General features: G+C 38.6%; 1 protein-coding gene across 6 annotated transcripts in view; it reads left to right on the top strand.

Moving 5' to 3' along the window:
- LOC129242626 (extracellular sulfatase SULF-1 homolog) overlaps nucleotides 1-22,565 on the top strand; it is a 283,861-nt gene that overhangs the window by 147,445 nt on the left and 113,851 nt on the right. For all 6 annotated transcript variants that reach the window (XM_054879425.1, XM_054879383.1, XM_054879417.1 and 3 more), the window contains one exon: nucleotides 16,649-16,698. The gene's annotated coding sequence lies outside the window, so the exon portion shown is untranslated. The remainder of the gene's footprint in view (nucleotides 1-16,648; nucleotides 16,699-22,565) is intronic.

Here is a 22,565-nt window from a genome sequence, read left to right as displayed (position 1 = left end):
TTAGCAAAAAAACTGAATGAGGTACGATTTGGCATCATCATCATTATTGAAATTTTTACCATTCAAGGAGTTTTGTCAAGATCGAAACAAAAAGTAATCAGATGGTGCAAGGTCCGGGCTATATGGTGGATGTGGTAAAACATCCCAACCAAGCTCCAATAAATTTTGGCGAGTATCGATAGATGTGTGTCACCTTGCATTGTCATGATGGAATATAATACTTTTTCGATTTGCCAATTCGGGGCGCTTTTCTTCAACTGCAGAATTGATCGTTCGGTTGGGTGGTAAGAGTTCAAAGTAGACAATTCTCTTGTAATCCCCCCAAACTGATAACAAAACTTTCTTTTGATGAATATCAGCTTTTGATGTTATTTGAGTTCGTTCACATGGCCTGCTCGACGATATTTTCCGCTTGATATTGTTGTAAACACCTCATTTTTCATTGCCAGTTATCAGTCGTTTTAAAACTGGATAATTTTTATTACGTTTCTTAACAAATCGCAGCTGTCAATGTGTTGCGTTAAATGCGTTTCTTTCAGTTCGTGAGGAACCCATGTATCGAGTTTTTGAATATAACCAAGAAGTTTTAAGTGATTTTCAATGCATGTATGTAGGTATGTGATACATGAAGCTTCTCTGCAATCTCATGTGATAATCCGAATCGATTATTGCTTTGACTAGGGCGTCAACAACTTCAACTGGACGACCAGAGTGTTTTTCATCTTTGAGTGAAAAATCACCAGAACAAAATTTGGCGAACCAATTTTGACACTGCCGTTCTTTCAAGGCTTCGTCACCATAAACAGCACATAACTTTTCATGACCTTGCGAAGCGGTTTTCCCTTTGCGGAATTAAAAAAGCAAAATATGACGACAATTTTCCTTTTGATTTTCCATTTTTCAACAAACGGCCAAACGAAAACTACGCAACCGATCAAAAAACTTATTTTTCTGATTGACAGCTGAATTGGCCACTATCAAATAACAAAATCTGTTTTACATTTGTACTACGTCTGCAAACCTAAAAATTCAACTGAAGCCATCTATGAGTGAAATCCGCAATTACTTGAAATTTGAAAAGGTCGAGCCAAAGATCACCTGGAGATTTGGTGGCACCTAAAACACTCAGGGTAAAAAGCCCATTGTATTTAAAGCTCTGGAAAGGGGGTAGATAGTCAAGGAGGGAAGGAGAAAAGTATGAGAGAAAGAGATAGGAAAGAATAGAGACAGAGATAGAGATAGTTAGTCCTGTGAGAATTTTCCAGATTCTTTGACAAATCTGTAAATATCCTCCAGTTTTAGAGAACGAACATTACTCATTCTCATGATATCGGAACCCAAAACCCGTAGGCGTGCTCTAGCAAAGGCAGGACACTCACAGAGAAAGTGCTCAGTGCTATCTGCCTCCTCCAAGCATGACAGGCACATTGGGTCCTCAATGATCCCAATGGCGGTCATATGCTGAACCCATGGGTTGTGTCCTGTAATGATACCGACCATCAACCGAACGTCTTTCTTTCTACGTTTTAGTAGAAAGTTTGACAGTTTTCTGTTCCGACTTATCACAAATCACTTTGCCGTTCTGCAGCGTTGTAGACCGAATCATAGCTCCTTATGTAGATTGCCTACATAATCGCTGATCCAATTCATGATTCCTGCGGAACGGATTCCGATTATTGGCTCTGGCCCTTGTGGGGGCACCGCTGATCCACGGTTGGCAAATTCTCGCTCCTTGAACACCGGAGTGTCCCGGAACCCATATAAGTGCAAGCCCGTTTTGTCTTGCGACAGAATTAAGCTTCTTCTTACATTCTTGAACAATCTTTGAGGTTTGCTTCGCGTTCTCCAGGGCCTTCATTGCAGCCTGACTGTCACCGCAATTACTTAGTTGCCAACCCAATAATAAGTCTGAAACTGGTTATTTTAGAAACATATTGAAACATAGCATTTGTTTGTGGCTATTATGAAGTGGTATTTTGTTGATGCGTTGCCGGGAAATTGACAATTCCCTGGGCGTCGCCACCGCGCTGAGAATACGACTTGTCAACATGGAAAAAAGATAGAACACGAACTGGTTGAGCTGAAAAAAGAAGTGATGAAATTCTAGTTCACATCTAGTATTTATCTCTGCAGGGTATTTACTCGTCCATGAGCGCTTTGTAATGTAGATACGTACAAGGTGGCGCAAAATTAATCACCCTATAGGAAGATTTATGATGTTTGCAAATCATATTTGACACTTGTGAACTAGACAGCTGCAGTATATAAACAGAGAACATTAATGGTATGTATAAGTCTCACGGGCTACGAATCAGCTTGTATACGAAAAAACTAAGGATGTGTTGTTGATATCAAAAAAAAAATTATCACAATACCACTTCGTTGCCGTCTGAACAACTATTGATTGGACGAATACATGAATACATATAAGGGATCGTGCAGGATTCGGCTGGCGAATCACTCCCGTGGCGAGGCTGCCGAAGTTCCCCTCAAAATTTTGTTTTTCCCCATCATTACTGGCCAAACCAGTAATCTATCATCCTTGAAGTCAAATGGCGGGTGCGATGCCACCACACTTAGCTCGACAGCGGGGAAGTTTTTAACAGAGTTGATTGCAGAGAATTCACTCTAACAATACTGGCTGTGGCTTCTACAGAAAATCAAATTGCCCAATGGTCCACGGCATTTTGCCATATATTTGACTGTGTTTATTTCTATATTCCTTTCAAAACAAAACTTTATTCATCCACATTTTATGACAGGGAATAAATACCATAAATGCCCCTTAATATAAGCAGTCAAGTAATGGAACGCGTAAAGGTCAGAATAAATAATTTCAGCGCTCAAAGCTATTTTTTTTTTGTATGGGGAAAAAGTTACTCAATACCAAAATTGCATGATTAATTTTGCGCCACCTTGTATATACATACATGTATAGGTATTTGAAAAGAAAGCAGCGCCGAAAAAAGTGAAAGACTTTTTATATTTTTTAGAAGAATTTATTTGCTATTCATGGCTCTTAGATGCATAATAGAGCTCAGTGGGAGTGGTTTGCCCCAAAAAGCTCGATTTGTATGTGTGTTAAGTTGTCTCATCACGTGTGTGAGGGCTTCTGTGCTTCTATTTACATTCTGTCTGTGCACTGATTTCGTTTTGTAAAATTTAAGTCATTAACTTTTTATTCGCTTCACTATTAAACCACCGTTTCCTTTTGCATTATCCTTTTTCTGTTTTTAGTTGCATTTTTTTCAATGTTGATAAATGAATAACAGCGAGTAAGCGCTTAGCAGGCTATCACTTTGTGTCGATGTGTGTATGTGTGCGCATGTGTGTGCGTGTTGTTTACTAAGTGCATGTTTTTCAGCAGTGCAACAGGAAATCAGGTTAAAAGGCTAAATCGAATATTCATGAGCGAAAAACTCAAAATGAAAACAAACCAACTAACTTTCAAATGCATTTAACGGTAGTTGTTGGCGAGCAGAATACAAGTAATGCACTTTTACATATTTTTGGTATAGAGTTTTGTATTAATTATTTAAAATCGACAATGGAGCCGCAATTAAGTTGGTGTATTGGCGTGCTTTGCCATTCAACCACATTTAAAATTTAAATTAAATTACCTTCAATTGTGGAATTTGATGCAATAAACTTCAAAGTGAACTCCAACTTTGATGTGATTATGGTTTATTTGGAGTCCACAGCTACATTTAATATTTATTTTTTTGGTTAATTGGAATATTAGAGATATTCTGCCGCATTGAAAACCCTGGTTCTTGACGAAAAACTAGCGTCCAACATTGAGGAGGAGTGTAAGGCATCAATTATCTTGTATGACTGCAGGGTGGTTTTATTAGAAAAAGACGGAGCAACTCGCCTAGGGTAATCCCGTAGCTGCATAGGCCTATTAAAAGGCCAATTTTGTGGGATGTATTCCTCTTTTGGGGGAATTCGTTGGAGAGGATGACGTTATTTAAGAAGCTTGAAATAGCTCATAGCGCATCAATTGAAGATGTGTTAAAGAATTCAGGAGGTCGCTCTCGCTTATCCAACAGCGCAACACTACACTTTGTTGAGGTCCCGGCCACTCTGGAGTGGAGCGAAATGAAAGATCGGATGCGTTTGCAAGGAAAGGCTCTGAGCTTGACCTTCAGCGAGTGGTAGAGGGTGTAAGAATTTCTCTAAACGAACTAAACACAGCGATTGACTTGAGCGTAATCGCGGTAACCGATAGAATGTGGCCTCTGACCACTTTCTCTGCAGAGTCTCCAAAGAGATCTGGCTAAAACTGAAATTAAAAGAACAAATTGTCTGCTTGGATTCAACAAATCAACCACCAGCGTCCTCACAGGTGTTATAACGGGTCACTGCGCTATTGGCACCCTAGTCAGCAGAATGGGTGACTTCTGCAGCAGATAAAGAAGAAATTGAGTCGGCACAACACCTCCTCTGTGAATGGCCTGCACTTGACAGAAGCCATACCAAATATCTTGGCGATTATTTCTTTGAAGACCTGGGAAGTTTGCAGTATGTCTCACTAGAGGGACTAGTTAGCTTCTTAAAAAGAGCAACTTAGTTAGGAGATGGACATAAAATGCAGGTATCAAAATGAACCTTAGGACCACCGAGTGTCTTAGACAAGCAACTTGGTTAACCTAACTTATGGCACTTCAAGATTCTTAGAAACTTTGACTTCAACTTCGTGGAGGCTGCACAATGCACACTCTTACTGGGTTCGAGCGGGGCATGCTTTGTTCATATTGGACTCAAGAGAAGAGTGAAGAGTATACTGCGAAGATCTTCCCATCGGACTACCCGGACTACTACAGGTTGTTGCTAATGGTTGTAGTTGCTATCAAGAAAGCAGTTGATTGGGTGCTCACTTGCGTAAAAACTGTCAAGGCTGGAAACATCTATTTCGACAGCCAAGTGGCAATTAGAGCACTTGGAGCTGCGAACGTGAAACTAATTGGGGAATGCATGATTGTCTTTTGGACCATACTTGATTACAGGTGCATTGCCACAATCTGTTGGACAGATGAGCTAACTTGACAGGGAACCCGAGAGATGGCTTTCTTCTTGTCGAAAATGGCGTCGATCTGACACCCATATTGTGGTATTTTATTTACTTCTTAGTTATTGAAGAAAAGAACATGACAACCACGGAAAATGTGTTTAGGAATTAACTTGGTGCGTATAACAAATTGTCTGGATAAAATGTCAATACATTTAAGTTACCGCACACATTTTCCGTTTTGACTTATTTCTGGCGCTAAAGTTAATTTTTAATCATTTATTAAGAGATTTCTATGAAAAAAGAAATTTGTGGTATATTTTAACTCCTTCCATCATACCCGGTTATACATCCCTTAGCTATGAGTATTTCTTAACCTTTCCTGCAGAAGAGAAAAAAATGAGTTAGAAAGTTAAAATATTCCGAAAAATAGTTACCGTTATTTTTCCCATAGTCGGCTCCACTTGCGCGAAGTCTCCAGCTCATGGGGTCCTGTGTCGACTCTTCGTTGACGTTTCTGCAGCACTTGCCTCACTTTGTGATCTTCTGGTCTTCTCATTACATGACCGTACCAACGTAGATGGTTTTCCTGGAGCTTAATGATGATTGGAGCAACTTTATTGCTACCAAGAATAAAGATGTTTGGAATCTTGCCCGGCAGTGTAACGTCGCTGGCCCACCTCAGCATTCATGTTTCTGCCGCGTCCAGTTTCAGCTCTGGTTTACGTGGTACAGCTCAGCACGCGGATGCCATTGCAGGCTGGATCATGCTTTTGCAGATTTCACCTTTTAATTTTTGTGGAATTTGCTTGTAGCACAGGACACCAGAGGCTGCTTTTCAGCTTTGCCATCCACTTGGAATTCGGTGAGCACTTTCTCGTTCGAAGGTGCCATCTTCGCTGACTTGTGATCCCAAGTAAAATATTAAGATCGCATTGCTTCTTATATCGATTCACCATAAGAATGGACAAAATGGTGTCAACCTAACCAAAAATTTACGTATCGATTTTATGCAGTGATATCTAAGCTTTACAAGCAGTATGAGGCAGCCATTTATTGCAACATCTGTAGTAAACCCAGCTTATATTATATGAATTCTTCGCGCACAGGAGGACAGCCAGCAAAAAAAAAAAAACCAAAAAAAGCATGTTGCGTTAAAAGAACCGACCGGAAATCGGTCAAATTAATTCAAACAAATTTTCTGTCTGCCTGCAACACAAAAGTGGAAATGTAATGGCGTTAAACACTTGTTTTGTTGGTATAAATAAGACCGAAGAACCAGTCGAGTCTTAAAGTATTTAAGGGAAAAATTATATGGTTGTTTCAGGGACCTTCGCCCATTTCATGACAGTTACGAAAACATCGAAGAAGTCCAGTGCAATAAAAGCAAAATAGCTCCGGTGGCAAATTCTTGCCATGAGAAATATGAAGTAACCCAAAAGTAGTCCCAAAATATTTCACATGGCAGTAGAAGAAGGAAGACCGAACTGAAAATGACTTGACTTAATTTGGTGCTTTTAATTGGCTGGCAGGATAAAACCGAATGAGTCTCGTCCTTTGTTGGACTTGGCCAAAATCTCTTTGTTAATTAAATCGCAAAGCAAAAATAACACGTCAGTTTTTAAGAAAAACAGTGTAACTCTCAAAGTATAACAGAGAATACAGCTCAACTCGTTTCGCTTAACGAACTTAACGCCATTTAGAAGATTAATGATCAAATACACAAATGCCCGAAAGTGTTTATTCCTTTAAATGAGATTTTGTTTTTCTAACAATGTATGCGCTACCCACACACACCGAGCCACTAACCCTAGTACAGTGGCACAGAAAAGTTTACATATAGGACTTCCCAGTGGAGTGACGCTGATTAAAATGTACAAGGCCGCCGTGTTTAAAATTCGTATCAAATAAATTGAAACCAAGTAGAATAAGCAAATAAAAAAAAGAAATAAATAAATATATTAATAATTGTATTCTCGAAACTGTTTAATAAACATGAAAAAATCACAGTTTTAACCGGCATTTGTAATAATTTTCGACTGGAGCGATGTCAGAAATCCCATTGTACGTTTTATTCTTTGCCTCTTTGCTTTTCAATAAATTTTATTTTATATTTTTAAAATGATTCTTTATATATGTAAATACAAATGGAATTTTAAAGAGGTCCGTCCAAAATCGTTTATTAATGTTGAATACAACCCCAACTCAGATTATTAAATACCTACGAATGTTAGGATAGACTGTTTTTTAGTTGCGACAGATAGCTGGCGTACAGAAATTCTCTGAGGGAGCAGATTGGCGACATCGCGCCGAGCAACATAATCAGCAAAATGCTCAAACGCGAGGACAGATTGACCTCGACAGAGTGCAACAAAGCGAAGCCGCACAGATAGAGACACAAAAAGCCGAGCCTATAGCTTGAGAGCTGGCTACAAATATGGTGGACCCAGACGTGGGTGAAGTAATATAGAAGTAATATAGAAGTAATACAGAAAGCAGTCCCGGGAAGGGTGTCTCCCCAGAAGGAGAGAAGGGATCGTTTTAGTGGCCACCCCACATGACGCAGTAGACGACGATCGATGTAATTGCAAATGCATTTTGAGCCCTCCCGCACCCACCAACAAAAAAAAAATGTACTCTCCTATATTGTCTTCTCCTCAAGAAACACACCGAGCAAGGAATGGGAAGCAGCCGTGGATCTAAACAAGGCATTCTTTTTCAGAGTCATCACCATCAATTCCTAGAGTTCCATGTTGGAGCATAGGGCCACTTTTACAAAGTACTCTAGATTACATAGCAGGGTTGGTATTCAAGCAGAGTGGAATTCATTCGAATACCTTTCGCTTTCAATAAAACTAAACCTGTCTGTTGTACTGAGTGATGTATTACCATTTATTCTAATAACAAAAGACCGCCAGAAATTGCAAGACATTTTAGCTCGTGCGCTCTGGAAGGTAGGTAATCCGTACATTGAAGCTGACTCAGAAATCTCGTACATAATTGAGTTGAAAGTTGCGTATGGTAGGACTGCTGTGGGAGTCTATGGGACGGAATTTAGTCTGATGCGATGGATCTCCCATAGTATTTCAAGCTGGCATCCATTGCATAAAAACGTGTGGCAGAGAAAGCCTTCAAAGAGGTACAACATTGAAGCGCATCTGTATTTTGTCAGACAAACAGACAACCTTATTTGCATTGCAGTCTCCTCTAATAATATCATAACTCGTTTAGGATTACTTCATTGTCTTTCATAACTTAGAAGCAAATAACATCATCTTGCATGCCCTGGTAAGAAGGCCATGATGGTCATAATGACACTGAATAACCGGATTGCTAAGTAAAATTACAATAGATGACAGAGAAAGGGCTTACGGACGCTCTTTCCAGGCTGGTACCAGGCAGTGAAGATTAAGACAGGAATGAATAGGCAAACTACTTAGCGAAAATATACTCTACATAAAAAAAGAACTTTGCAAGTCCACATAAAGGAAGTTATCAATAATTGGGGAAACACGGAATTCATATGAGGTCTAAGAGACTGACTAAACAGTTTATCTTCCCTTCTAAGCGATCGTCAAATAGGCTCCTAAACCTGGATAAAGAAGAGGACTTACGAACTCTCACTGGATACTATGCGGGACATTGTAGACTTCGCTATCATTTCAGGAAACTAAAGATTATTTGAAACAAGCGTCCGCCGGCTTTGCGTGCTGAGCCATGAGAAACCCTAGCAAATGCTATATGAATGTGCAGGTCTCGCAAGACGGAGACTTGTACACCTATGCGCCGCTTTCACGATTTTATTTCGATATTTATTAAAGAGATTTGTCACGCTTTTACTCATTTATTTTGATATTGACTTAAAGTTTTTACTAAATAAATGAGGTGCTAATAACTTTCGATAAATGTAAGTAAAAATAGAGTTGAGGTCACTGCTTGTGATGCATTTGGCAATTCCAATTAAATATTCAATCAAAGCAGCTGGTCGTATGTAGTAAAGTCCTCTCTCGACGAACAAAACTAACACTCTACAAGGCTCTCATCATGCCCGTCCTAACGTATGGCGCAGAAGCGTGGACGATGATAACATCCGATGAAGCGACGCTTGGAGTGTTCGAGAGAAAGATTCTGCGTAAGATTTTTGGACCTTTGCACGTTGGCAACGGTGAATATCGCAGGCGATGGAACGATCAGCTGTATGAGTTTTACGACGGCATAGACATAGCGCAGCGAATAAAGATCCAGCGGCTACGTTGGCTGCGTCATCTCGTCCGAATGGATACAAACGCTCCGGCTTTGAAAGTATTCGATGCGGTACCAGCTGGTGGTAGTAGAGGAAGAGGAAGGCCGCCTCTGCGTTGTAAAGATCAGGTCGAGAAGGACTTGGCTTCACTTGGTGTGTCCTCTCGGCGCCGGTTAGCACGAGAAAGAAACGACTGACGCGCTGTGTTAAACTCGGCCAAAATCGCGTAAGCGGTTATCGCGCCAATTAAGAAGAAGCAGAAGTTGCTCGTATGTATACTTTTTTGTAGAAATTAATATTTGTCCATTTTTTGTTAATTTATTTATTTTGAATTGTATTGATTTAATTTACATAAAATTTAAATACAATTCTTTTAGCAGTTGCTCAGGTATGTGCGCGGAGTTTTCTGTGCTACTGTACTTTTATTCAGTACCAAGCGATATTTTCGCAATTTAAAAGGAAAATCTTACATTCACACTAAAATCTGGCCAGTTCATATACTTCCAAGTTTGTAAATTTATATAATCATAGTACAGATGCATGTGCATATACAGTTGTGGGCATTGAAATATGTACGGAAGTCTATTTGCTGCATATTTTCACGAAAATAGGTCCTCTAGGTGGCGCTGGAGTCTATAATCGTAGATTTCATGTTTTTGCGGAAGATTAGTTCACTAAGTCGCGTTGGAGTCTAGTCATCGAAATGAAAATTAAGGTCAGAAGATGTTTTATGGGGGATGCTTAGGGAAAATTTAATATTATGTTAGTAATACGTTGAATTAATATGCGGCTTTCATTGAGAACGATCTCATTATTCAGGTGATCTTATTAAGAGGGTTTTTCAATAGGGTAATAACATTACCTCTGCAGAGCGCAAACGGGAAAATGTTAAGTGCTACCCTTCAAGATACTTTACTACGTGTGTTTGTTTGATCTTGGATGGGTGTAGATTACAAATTTATGTAAACGACGTGGATTTGATTTGGCTAACTTGACTTTGAACTGAGATACTAAAGGCTGATATTTTTGATACTTCAACCGATTCATCGACTCACTGTCACAGGAACAATAATGAATATGAAAGGTTGAATTTAGCCACCAAAGAGAGCAAAAACTGCTTGGTGGAATGATAGATAGGACTCATTTAAACTATTCTAATAACTTCATAACGCTGCCTGTTTCCGATGTTTCCTTCACGATGGCAAACATTTTAACTTTGAATTACATTGCCAGATCCGATAGGCTCTGACAACGCCATGGTGCAGATCCAAACTGGTCTACTCTTGTAAGGAGGAGATCGAATCTCTTGAGTGTGCTGGTAACATTTCTCTGCACTGAGTTCGAGAACATAAGATAACAGAGGGAAATGAAATTTCTGATGAGCTTGCCAGGAATGGACCGACTTAATTGGTCTCAGCGGTTTCCCATCCAGTCATCGGCAACCACTTGATTGTTCTTAAGGGGGAAATGCATAACATATTTCTCAGGAAAGCACATTCCAGACAGAGCTCCATATCTTTGTGTGCCATTTTCAGCACCGCTTTGGCCATAGTACAATAGACGCAGGACGCAAAAAGTCCTGGGGACTCCACGCCATTCAATTTCCAAACTCGTAGCTGTGTTTACTGGTCATTGGACGATCGGCACACACGAAGAGAAGTTCGGTTTAGCATTTAATCTCCATTGCAGAGGCTGTGAGGACCTTTGAGAGAAGGAGACTATTGAGCACTGTCTCTGTAAATATCCGGGTCTCGCAGCTAGACGTTAAGGGTGCTGGGTGCTCCTTTCTTCGAAAACCTGGGGCAGCGCGCGAATCCAAATCCCATCAACTTTCTACATTACACCAACAACTCTGGTTTGCTGTGGATATCTGACCGTTGGAGGTCTCATAATAGTATCATAACGGCGCTTTGGTGCTACTTAAGTCGTGCTAGACTGATACTTCAATCATTTCACCTACTTACCTACTGAGACCTCCACTAATTTTTTCTAGTAAAGCACGAAATATATTTATGTACATACGTACTCGCTCGCATCTCACTTACTCGGCTGAGAAACTGTATAAAAACTATGCTGCTGTAGATGTTCGTGTTTCAAGGTCCATAGCTGTATTTACAATAAGAAGATAGCGCAAATACCTACAAGCAGTATAAATGTATGTATGCAGCTATGCTAGAGTTGGTCGACACGTTGTAAATTTTCACCAGAAGATGCTGCAATTTTGCAATTCTTGCGCGTTCCACACAATGCGGAATCTTAAGTAGAATTTTAATGCGTTGCTCGAGGCTCGCGCAAATTTTCACATCCACCTCATTCGGTCATCCAAGCAGCTTGCCAGATAGCCAGTTAACCAACCAGCCAGCCAGCCGGCCAGACACTTGGCCTGCAAGCCGTCCAACGCACCAACAGTTACTCCGACTTGCATGCAGCTCTGCTTCCTGCATTGCTGCCTCGTGGACTATACATTTTACAGCACGTGAAGTAAGTGCCAGCGGGCGCCAAATGTAAGCGCAAAAAGACGAACAAATCTTGTAATGTCTACTTATTTGCCCGCACGTCCGTTTCTCCTTGAGTTTATGGCAATCGTCAAGCTGCTGCGTGATGTCTTTCGCAACGAATTTCTTCGTCCATTATTTACAAGATCTGTCGCTGCGTCATTGCACTGTATACTTACATGCATACAGTCATTTTACCTCCTGGCAGCGTTTCGCTCGTCTACAGGGCTGCTGCAATGCCTTCAGACTTTTGCTGCTATCATTGCGATTATACGATTGTCAGTAGATTTGGTTTTTGTGCGAGTAATTGCAAGTTGCAACCAACAAATCTGCAAGCTACAAACAACTTAGAATGCAGTTGTTGCTGTGTGTTGTTGCCATTTGTCATTGCACAAAAGCTGCTGCAGTTGTGTTGCCTTCTCATTTGGTTCCGTTCCTTTGCGCATTGTGTGGCCTGTTTTGTGTGTGATTGCCTCATTTTCAAGTGCTTGTACTTGACGTCTTCTGCTGCTATTTATCTTTATTTAATTCACTCTCTGTATCTCCCGCAATTGTTGTCCAGTTTTTCTGCGCTTTTAATTGAAATTCAAAATAGCTTCAATCATTGCTGCCGCCGCTGTTCATTGCCGCTGCAGCCATTCGTGGCTGATTGTTAGTAAATCGTACGCCAATGGCTTTGATCAGGTTCTGTATATAGCAGTTTTTATTATTGTTTTAGTCTCGCTTGACTTCTCATGCCATTTATGTTTTGTTTATTTCTGCTCACATCGCTTGGCTGTTGGTTTACTGCTGCATTTGTCGTCTGCTCCAACAGCGCATTTGTGTTATTAAATTCTGGGTAACTTGAAATGTTGGAAGTAATTAGAATTGCAATCATTTCCAAATGCATTTACAGTATTATGGATACTTTTCTTGTTATTGGACTTTATTTAATTGGGCTCTGTCGCGCGCGAGTAACTATCGGAGTTTTTGCCTTAGATTCAATGAAGTTTTTTTAGTATAATAACTAAATCTAATCATTATTTTTAATTCTAATCATTATTTTGGTAATTTTCAATGAAAAAAATTAAAAGCTTCCAAATATCGCAGCACAGATTTGAACTCAATGTATACAGTAAGCCAAGTAAAAGGCGAGAAAAAAAAGATCCATGCTTATTTAACAATTCATTTGAATGTATTTCTTAATATACATGAATGAAATTCTTCTTTACTTCATTTATTAGTTTTATTAAGCTTTTAGAATTATTATAATTAACACAAAACATCTTAACATTACATCTTGTAGGCAATTTTGTCAGAAAAAAAGAAAAAGGCTAGGGAAAGAATGAGTTGACAGATACAGTGTTGCCAATATAAATGTACACCATAATACCAACAGTATTGGCTGAAAATTTTCATTAAGAGTCATTAGTTTTAATCCGAATAAACTTAAATTTAATCCGACTAAACTAAACTTTTAAAATTTTCAGTTGTGGAAATTAGAAAAAAAATATTTTGTGAAAGTACTAAGTGTGGCTCATTGTTTTTTGTGCCAGGCGCCAAATCTGCATACAGTGGGAAACTGCGTGTGGTCATTCAGATTTGTTGGAATAATTTCAAGCGAAACTACTTTTCTGCTTCAGGCGTGAAGCGAAAGTGTTTGAGTTCAGACGAGATACCAACGCAGTTTCTTGAAGTCGATTAATTTCCGGAAGATGCATTGGAGTACATCTCAGGTTATATTCTTAAGAAACTTAATTTAATAATCCGAATTTTCGACGAAGGACCAAAAGGCGTGCAATTTCATCAAACCAAAGGCACAATTTTTAAATGATATAAAAATTTGGAAAATGTGTTTTTTGGAATTAATTGAAAAAACCAGCAATTTTATTTTTGTAACTCCATTTATGACGTACAATCTGTCATAAAAAGTAGCACTTAGTTATAAAGAGTTTTCCAATAAGAGGTGTTATTTTGATATTCAAAGAAAAATGCTATTTTTTAATATAAATGATCGGATGTTTATTTCATTATGAAAAGGAAGGTATGCCGTTAATAGTGGAAAATAACATCAGCCAAATGACCACCCCAACCACGTTTACAGGACAATATCCTTTTCATGAAATTTTCCATAACCGCATTGCAAAGTGGCTGCCCTATGTCCTCGATAGTCTCATGAATTCCATCTTTGAGTTCTTGAATCGACCCTGGGCTGTTGGCGTAGACCTTCTCTTTCACGTGGCTCCAAAGAAAAAAGTCACAAGGTGTTAAATCACAAGATCTCGGTGGACAATTGTGATCACCTCTTCGAGAGATAATACGGTCCGGAAACTTTTCCTGTAAAATATCAATGGTTTCGTTGCTTGTGTGGCATGTAGCGCCGTCTTGTTAAAAGTAAACGTTGCCCAGATCAATACCATCCAGTTCCGGCTATAAAAAATCGTTAAACATCTCTCGATCGTTAATCATCTCACCATAGCTTCATCAACAATCCTCCTCCAATTCAGTCTCTTTCTTGCCTCATTTCTCCAATTACGAACGTTCATCGCTTTTAAGTCTGTTTCGACGTCATCAAGCCATCTCTTTCTTGGTCGGCCTCTCTTTCTTCCTCCAATTGGACGCAAAGTAAATACCCGTTTTTGGATTCTTTCGTTGGGCATTCTAATGATGTGGTTAATCCATCTAATCCGCTGCTCTTTAAGAAAACGTATTACACCAATAAGGTTTTCAATTTCGTTGTTGGAACGGATGCATGTATTGCCATTTTCAAGCCGAAAATTTTTCTGATTATGTTTCTTTCAAATCGTAATAGCTGGTTTATATGATTAACTTTCAGTGTTCAGATTTCAGCACCATAAACAATGGTTCTTTTGCGCGAAAAATTTGATGGCCGAATAATCTCACGTCGCGGCGATGTCAATTGGCCGCCAAGATCATGTGATTTGACATCGTTGGACTTCTTTCTTTGGGGTTATTTGAAAGAAAAGCTGTACGTCGATAAGCCAGCAATAATTCAAGAGCTAAAGGATGAGATAATTCGGCACATTAACGGCATGGAACCTCAATTTTGCCTCAGCGTCATCGAAAATTTGGACCATCCGATGGAGGTGTGCCGTCGAGGCCGCGGCGGCCATTTGGCCGATATTTTGTTCCATACGTAATTGAGGCTTACCAATATTAGCATAATAAAGAGAAATGACAATAATTTCCTAAAAAAATTGTATTTTATTCAAAATCACCACCGACCCTTGAAACTTAACCACCCTTTACAATAAGTATAACTGTATCAACGGCATAAGTGGCTGTATATGTGCTCTTCGTTAAGAGTAGGTCGGCTGTGAACAAAGTGTACAAAACGGGTCCTAGGGCACTTCCTTGTGGTACACCTGCTTCAATTTCGTTAACTTTCATCGTTAATTTTGACCAGAAAATGTCTACTATTCAGGTACCTACTATTTTAGAAGCATATAATAATTATGCGCTATGCTCATTTTAAGCTTGTACAGCAGGCTTTCGTGCCATACCTTGTCAAAGGCTTGCGTAATATCTAAAAAGACTGCAGTACAGTATTCCTTATTTTCGAATGCTTCTCTACTGAATTTTTACACACAATTAACCTGCTCTATAGTAGAAAGATGTTTGCGGGAATCCAAATTGGTATGTTGGGATTGAGTCTTCTTTGCTCACATCGATTGCTTTTGGCACAACAACCGTTTTTTGACGGCCTACACGAAATTCATCTTCTTAGTGTCGACAACCACGTTGCAACTCGTTGTACAAACATTTCGCTAGCGGCTAAATGTGGTACTGAAATACCAAAAGTTTAAGTAAATTGATCAGTGCACTCCTGCCTCGATAATCCACGCCGAAAATCGTAATAAATCATCGCACCGAAAGATGAATATTTCAACGAACTGAGAAAAGCGCAAATAAAGCTCGTAAAAATATAAAACTTTTCGATAAGAATATAGAATTGCAGCTCATCGCATGTAGTGTTGCAAAGGCGCTGAATATAAAAAATGTTTTTTTTTTGCATTTTCATTAAATATAATATCTCACAAAGTTTGTGAGAAAATTTTAAGTGAATTTGGCAAATTCTTGCCGAGTTAAACAATTAACAAAGGGCGTTCAGGCGCTCCGGAGCGTTTGCAAAACTTTAAACTTAAAACTTTTAACTTTTCTCAAAACTATGTTTTTTGAACTGGAGATCTCTGTACCTTAAAAACCGCTTGGTAGATTCCACTAAAATTTATGCTGCTTTTGAAAAACATAAACAACTCTGATTGATTTGATTGATTGATTTTTTTATTGATATTTTTTAATTTCAATTTTTTTAAACAATTAATTTTCGGTTTTTTTCTCGAATATCTGAAAAATATTTTCTAAATCAACCATTTTGTTAATTTTGAAAAACAGCTTTGATCAGGCACAAGATTATCTATTAATAAAACTAAATTCTCTTGTCCGATTGATTTTAGATGAATCTCCACGGACTTGTGATGGCCACGGCAAGGGGATTCTGGAGAAACGGGCTCGACACAAACAGCGATAACTTTTAGAATTATTATAGTTTTTTTTTTGAAATTTTTCTTAAGTCAAGTGGAAATACGATGTATTAATGCTATGTTTTTATTTTTGTAAAATAAAGCTGTCGACTAGCAAAAAAAAACGATTGAAAATCATAATTTTTTCGGGCCTCTAACTACCCTTAACCCCATAAGGTACACATTTTAAGAGGCGGAGGAAAATTCGCACTGATTTTTGAAAATTTTTTTAATATATTTGTTCTTGTCTCCTTAAATATTTAACATTCGTTTTTTCAACACCCTATTGATATATTTTTATACATTAGAACTAAAATTTTATGTCACTTCTGTTAGTAGCATTGCATTCTTAACAGTTCTCTGTTTTCATTTGCAGATCAGTCGTATAATGTTCGCGCAGTAGCTGCAGCAGTTAAATATTAATTGGTAAGTGTTTGTGAGCATACATTTTGACCTACGCAGCAGAATCACTGAGAATTGAACCTCTCGGATTGTCACTGCGTTGAAAACTCTAGCACAGAGACTAATTGGCAAGTTTTGCCAATTTATTTTTTTCTCATTCAATTTTAATTTTTTTTTTCTAATGAAAATACAGTCCTTTCTTCTACAAAATCCACATAAACCCCAGTTTCGAACTTTGTGTAAATTAAAAAAAAACAAGTGCAACAAATTTTCATCAAAATTCTACGCCTTTTAATCAGAGTTTTTTTTTTTTTTTGGGTATGGGGTTTTAAATTCTATGGAAATTTTGTGCAATAAGTAGCAAGTTTCCAGCGCTCAAAAACTGCCTTGATTTTTTATTTTTTTTAGCATTCGTCAGATGGACAAAATGCACCAGACGGCTTAGTCTTAGAGCTATAGCTATTTAACGCAGTATTGCATGTATAATAGCATCCAAGGAAAGATCTTTAAAATGAAGAAAAATAATTGCATCAATACCCCACACACAGCTTGTTTTATGCCATTTCGGCCCGCCCTTAAAGCAAAGCCCTTTATGTATGCGACCAGCAGCTAATTTTCATTTGCACTGACAGCAAAAGTTGACTTCCTGATTTTCTTGGCTGCCACATCGGCAGCCTTTGCTAAATTGAAAGCGTTGATGAGCGAACAACAACTATAAATATTTATTTTTAAATTGAATTCAGTCATTCTTTTTATTAAAATATGAGCATCTGCCCAATTTCGCAAATTAAACTTCATTTGCGCTGTCAAGTGGCTAAAAATATATTATAAAAATGAAGCGGCAGGCTGGTGGTGCTGTTGCAGCAGTTAGCTAAGAGCGCGAACCCAAGCAGTCTGACATTCAGGCAACCAAGCAATACTTTAAATAAATTTTTAAATTTACTTAGGCAATAATAAAAGGAAGGAATCAGAATTTGGTGCATTCAAGTAGACGAGAATGTCAAATGGTGTCATGAAATAGGAGAAAATGTGTAAGTAGTGGTGAGATAGAAGTGAATGCTTGCTTGTGAATGATCTGCGTTTGCGCCAAAGTCGTCTTGTATTTTTGGTGTTAATGATGTTAGTGATGATCACGAACTCACTTGCCGATGATAAAAATGTCTTCTGATAATGTTGTCACTGTTGTTGTGCGGTGATCATGAGTTCGGCAGTTCTGCTGTTTGACTCTCTCGCTCCGTTTATTTTATGGCGTCAAGTGCGTGTTGCTTGCTGCCTGCTGCCATTACTCAAGTTGACAATATTTTTACGCCATTTGACACAAGAACTCATTAACAACACTTGGCGAAGTTTGCTCTGGTGGTGTTTGCGGCCAAGTGTTGTGCAGGCGAGCAAGCGAGCAAGCGCGCAAAAGAGCAATAACAATAAAAGCAACATTGAGTTGATAGTACAGTAACAGTCTAGCTGCCGGGTTGAAAAGATTTATGTCACATGCAATCAAGGGGCAAGTGAGATCGAGTTGCAGCAGAAGCTAACGTTAGTGATGTAGCGCATGGGATGTTGTCTATGCAGTATTCGAATCGAATTTGTTAAAAAATGAAAACGGTTTTGATAATGAAATTTACTAGGAACCTTCAAAAGTACTAGGGATGCTAGAGAAGTTTTTTTTAGTTAAATATCGGATTGAAGTGATATGAATCTCGAGATAATTTAATAATTCTTTCCAAGTTTAGAATGTTAAAAAAAAATTGAAGTAGAATTATATTGAAAGCAAGTCACATTTACCCAAAATACGACAATTTCTCCAAATACGAAAATTGCCTTGTAAAAAGCCTGTAAGAGAATGCAGCGTTGCCAATTCGGGAAGCATCAAAGACTTACTTGCAAAGTAGTGGTCTTCGACGGCAGGTTTTATATGCAATGACCTGAGCTTACGGCTGGATGACTCAACCCTAAATTCTTTGCTACTCTTACGTTCAATCATTATTAATTTTAAGGGGTAAGACTACCCGTAATTTTCAAGAAATGGATTTTCGTTTTTTTTATTACTTTATTTCAAAACAATTTCTAGGCGCTTCTTTCGAAAGACGCCTGCACATTCTCAGATGCTTCGGATAAAAATGCTAAACTCACACAGCCCAAAAATTCTATAAAAAAGTTAGCCAATAATTACGAAAGAAGATGGTCTTCAAAACTTTAACGATGACAGAGGATAGAAGGTTTTTTCACTGAAGCTTAAAGTTGTAAAATTTTTTCGAAAGAGCAATTAATTTATCGAATATATCATCTATAAAACAGTGTCGAACAAAATTTCTGACCTCAGATTTCTATTATTTTTTTTTTTAGTAAAAATATTATTTAAAAACAAAATTGAATGACTAATTTTGCGCCACCTTTTTTTTGCTGTCATTGGTCATTCCAGTTGCAAAATTAGCTAAACGTTGTGCAAGAAGCTGGGCTCAGCAGAATTACACTTTATCATTTTAAATTTACTTTTTCTCATTTTGAATTTACATATTCTCAATATGTAATTGCAGTTCCCAGTATCAACTTACATTTATATTCCCATTAAAATTTTCTACTTTCTCATTTAAATTTGCACTTTCTGGATATAATCTTATATTTTGTCATTACCATATTACATTTTCTTATTTTGAACTTGAAAATATGTAGTCCTACGTCCTGTTAAGAATGAGTTTTAACACCCAAGGATCATAGATTACCAGGTTTGACCATCTCCTATGGTGAAATACAAAATTGTGGGAGTAACTTCGGTTGCAACGTGACGGGGCAAGGATGATAAATTTACCAGGTTTGGCGTGAAAAACGGAAATTGTGCGAGTAACTTCGGCTGCTAAGATACCGGTTACTTGGCAGCGGAATTCCGTCCGCTCATTTCACACGTATGTATCCACCCACTCGTCCAATCAGTCGTTGCTCAGATGGCAACGAGGCAGCATGAGCGAAGGCTGCGTTGATTTTTTCGTATATCCCCAACACCATCTCACTTTTTCGTAAACAACCCGTTGCCATTAAGGAGAATAGATTTAACTCTTGCTCTTTAACTATGGTGTTAAAATAGCAACGAAGTAACATGAACGAAGACTGTGTTGATTTTTTTTTTCGTATACCAACAACACAATCACAGTCACACCCCAAGTAACGTTAGTCCATCAGTTGATTCTGTCAAATTCGCTGAGAGCCGGTTCTAATCTTGGCCAGTCCTCGGAAACCTTTTAACGATGTTAACAACTACTGGTGCTCTGTGTAAACATAAATTCATCCCTGACAAGCTTTATTTTTTATTAATTTTTTTAATCTCGAAACTTTTTCTGTTCTTCTAACAACTATTTGAAATATTTTGGCGCAACACTACCAGCAGCGTTGACAGCAACCGTAACTCGACTCCCGATCCTCTTTGTATTGTTATCTCCTTTTTACAGTTCTGTTTTGTTAATAATGGGTGCGTTAATTAAGTTCCCTGACTGAGTGACATGTTTATGAGCTTCTTTCAACTTTGAGGTTCTTATAGATGTGCATACCTACTCCTACTAATGATTTGATGATTTTCTGTTTGCTGTCTTTTTCTTCATGTTTCGTATGATAATAAGTAATAATTTACTAGGCACATTATTGTCTATAGATTGGTCAACATAAAAGTTCTAAAGAGAAAGATGAAGAATCATAAATTGCATATTAAATTTCTGCATTATTTTCCCTCTCACAGTTGTAGAAAAAATATGGAAAACAAAAACGAAATTAAAATCTAATAGAGAGAAAGAAGTGGATCTATGGTAATATACATACATATATGTATGTATGTATATATGTATGAATTTTCTGTTATTGTAGAAAAGGAGCAATTAGTGAAGCAGTAAACTTTCTACAATTAGCGCCGACATAATTTACGAGTTCACTATTCTGGGCGGCATTGGATGCGGACATCGCCACTGGTATCAACAGCACCTTGGCAATATTGAAGTAGCTCCAACAATACGCACATGAATATACGAGTATATGGATATGTATGTAAATATGTGTGTGTACGCATGTAAAGCGTCTTATATTGTTGGTAGTGGCAGCAAAAATGCGAAAGAAAGGCTACTAGCACAATGTGGCGGCAGGAGCTGCATTTTTCTATTATATTTATCTGTATCGGGCTGTACTGTGGGATATTTCGTGACTACTACTGGCAAAATTTTTATTTCGATATTAAATTATTTGCTTTGCAGAACATTAGAGGGTTGGATTTTTTTGAAGCATGTGCATGTGTGAGTCCACGTTCGGGCATCCTTGCCTTATAAGCCACATATCAGTTTTATCTGTATAAAGATGTTAATTTACTTTGATTTTTATGCATAAAAGTAGCAACATTTGTTAGTATGGGAAATTTTTCTAGAAGAGCTTGAATATACAGAGTGGCACAAAATTTTCTTGCCTCGCTCAGTGGCAACTTGGCTCGACTTTCTGCGTCCACTCTACAAATGCCCTTAGAGTCAGCCGTATAAAGGCCTATGCTGCTCAGTAGAGTGTGAAAATTGTCTTCACTGTTTGAATTTTTTGTGCTAAAATTGCTCGCTGGTTGTAAGAGAATTCGTTTATCTAGGAACCAGAGAATTCGTTTATCTTAACACCGATAATTGTGTCAGTCTTGAAATCCAACAGAAAATCTATCTGCCCAACAAGTGTTACTCTGGATTAAGTACGTAATTGAGTAGTAAAATTCTCTCTCGACGAACAAAACTAACCCTATACAAGGTTCTCATCATACCCGTCCTAAAGTATGGCGCAGAAGCTTGGACGATGACAACATCCGAAGGGGCGCCTCGACTGGTTGAGAGAAAGATTCTGCGGAAGATTTTTGGACCTTTGCACATTGATGGCAACGAGCAAGGTAGCCGATCGAGCAATGAGCTGTAAGAGATTTTCGACGACATCGCGCAGCGAATAGAGATCCAGCAGCTTCATTGAGCTGAGTCATGTCGGCCGAATGGAAACAAACACTTCGGCTCTGAAAGTATTCGATGTGGTATCTGCTCGGGGTGGCAAAGGAAGAGGAAGGCCTTCTTTACGTTGGCTTCACTTGGTGCATCCAACTGTCGCCGGTTAGCACGAGAAAGACACGACTGGTGGGCTTTCTTAAGCTCGGTCAAAATCGCTCTCAAGATTCAGCGCCGCTCCACTCTGCTATACCTAATTTTGATCAGCGCCGATCAGTATCAGCCTTACGCTCCGCTTGGCTTTCAGCATTCACTCTACTAATGCCTTTTGAGTCAGCCGTGTAAAAGCCTATGCTACCCGGCGGAGTGTAAAAATTGTCTCTATACTCTTCACTGCTTGGAGTTTTGGTGCTAAAATTACTTTCCGAAATCTATATCAGAGCGCAGCGATCTGCGCAACTCGGAAGAAAGAAAAATGTTTTTCAATTGTAAGCAGGCCGCCGGTTTTCAAACCTCTCTAAGAGGTGTCTCAAAACCACAGAGCAGCAAGTAACATCTTGCAATTTCTGGGGTCAGGAGATTTAAAATCGCGCTTAAAGCTTTACTTGGTCTAGAGTTGATGTCCATCGGGATCGGTAGTCCAATCGAAAGAACAAATAATGCACTTCCTAGAAACCCACATCCCGCGGATTCACAAGCCCACAAGATTCTATTTTTGTAGATGTGTATAGAAATATTACAACAAAAAAACTAAGTGCTCCACACAACAGCTGCTTAGCGCGCCAGCAACTTGTCACGTACAAATCATTTTGAAATGTTGTCCCGTTGGCAGCCCGCCTTGGCTAGCAAAAAGTAGAGTCGAACTTTTACTTGCATTAGACGTCTGCTCGCTCGTCCGCCTTTTTGAAGTGTAATCTCCTAAATATATTCTTTCCTCATATTTTAATTCTATTT

The sequence above is a fragment of the Anastrepha obliqua genome, chromosome 1, assembly GCF_027943255.1.
Source record: "Anastrepha obliqua isolate idAnaObli1 chromosome 1, idAnaObli1_1.0, whole genome shotgun sequence".
Lineage (NCBI taxonomy): Eukaryota > Metazoa > Arthropoda > Insecta > Diptera > Tephritidae > Anastrepha > Anastrepha obliqua.
This window is presented reverse-complemented; position numbering and strand designations above follow the sequence as displayed.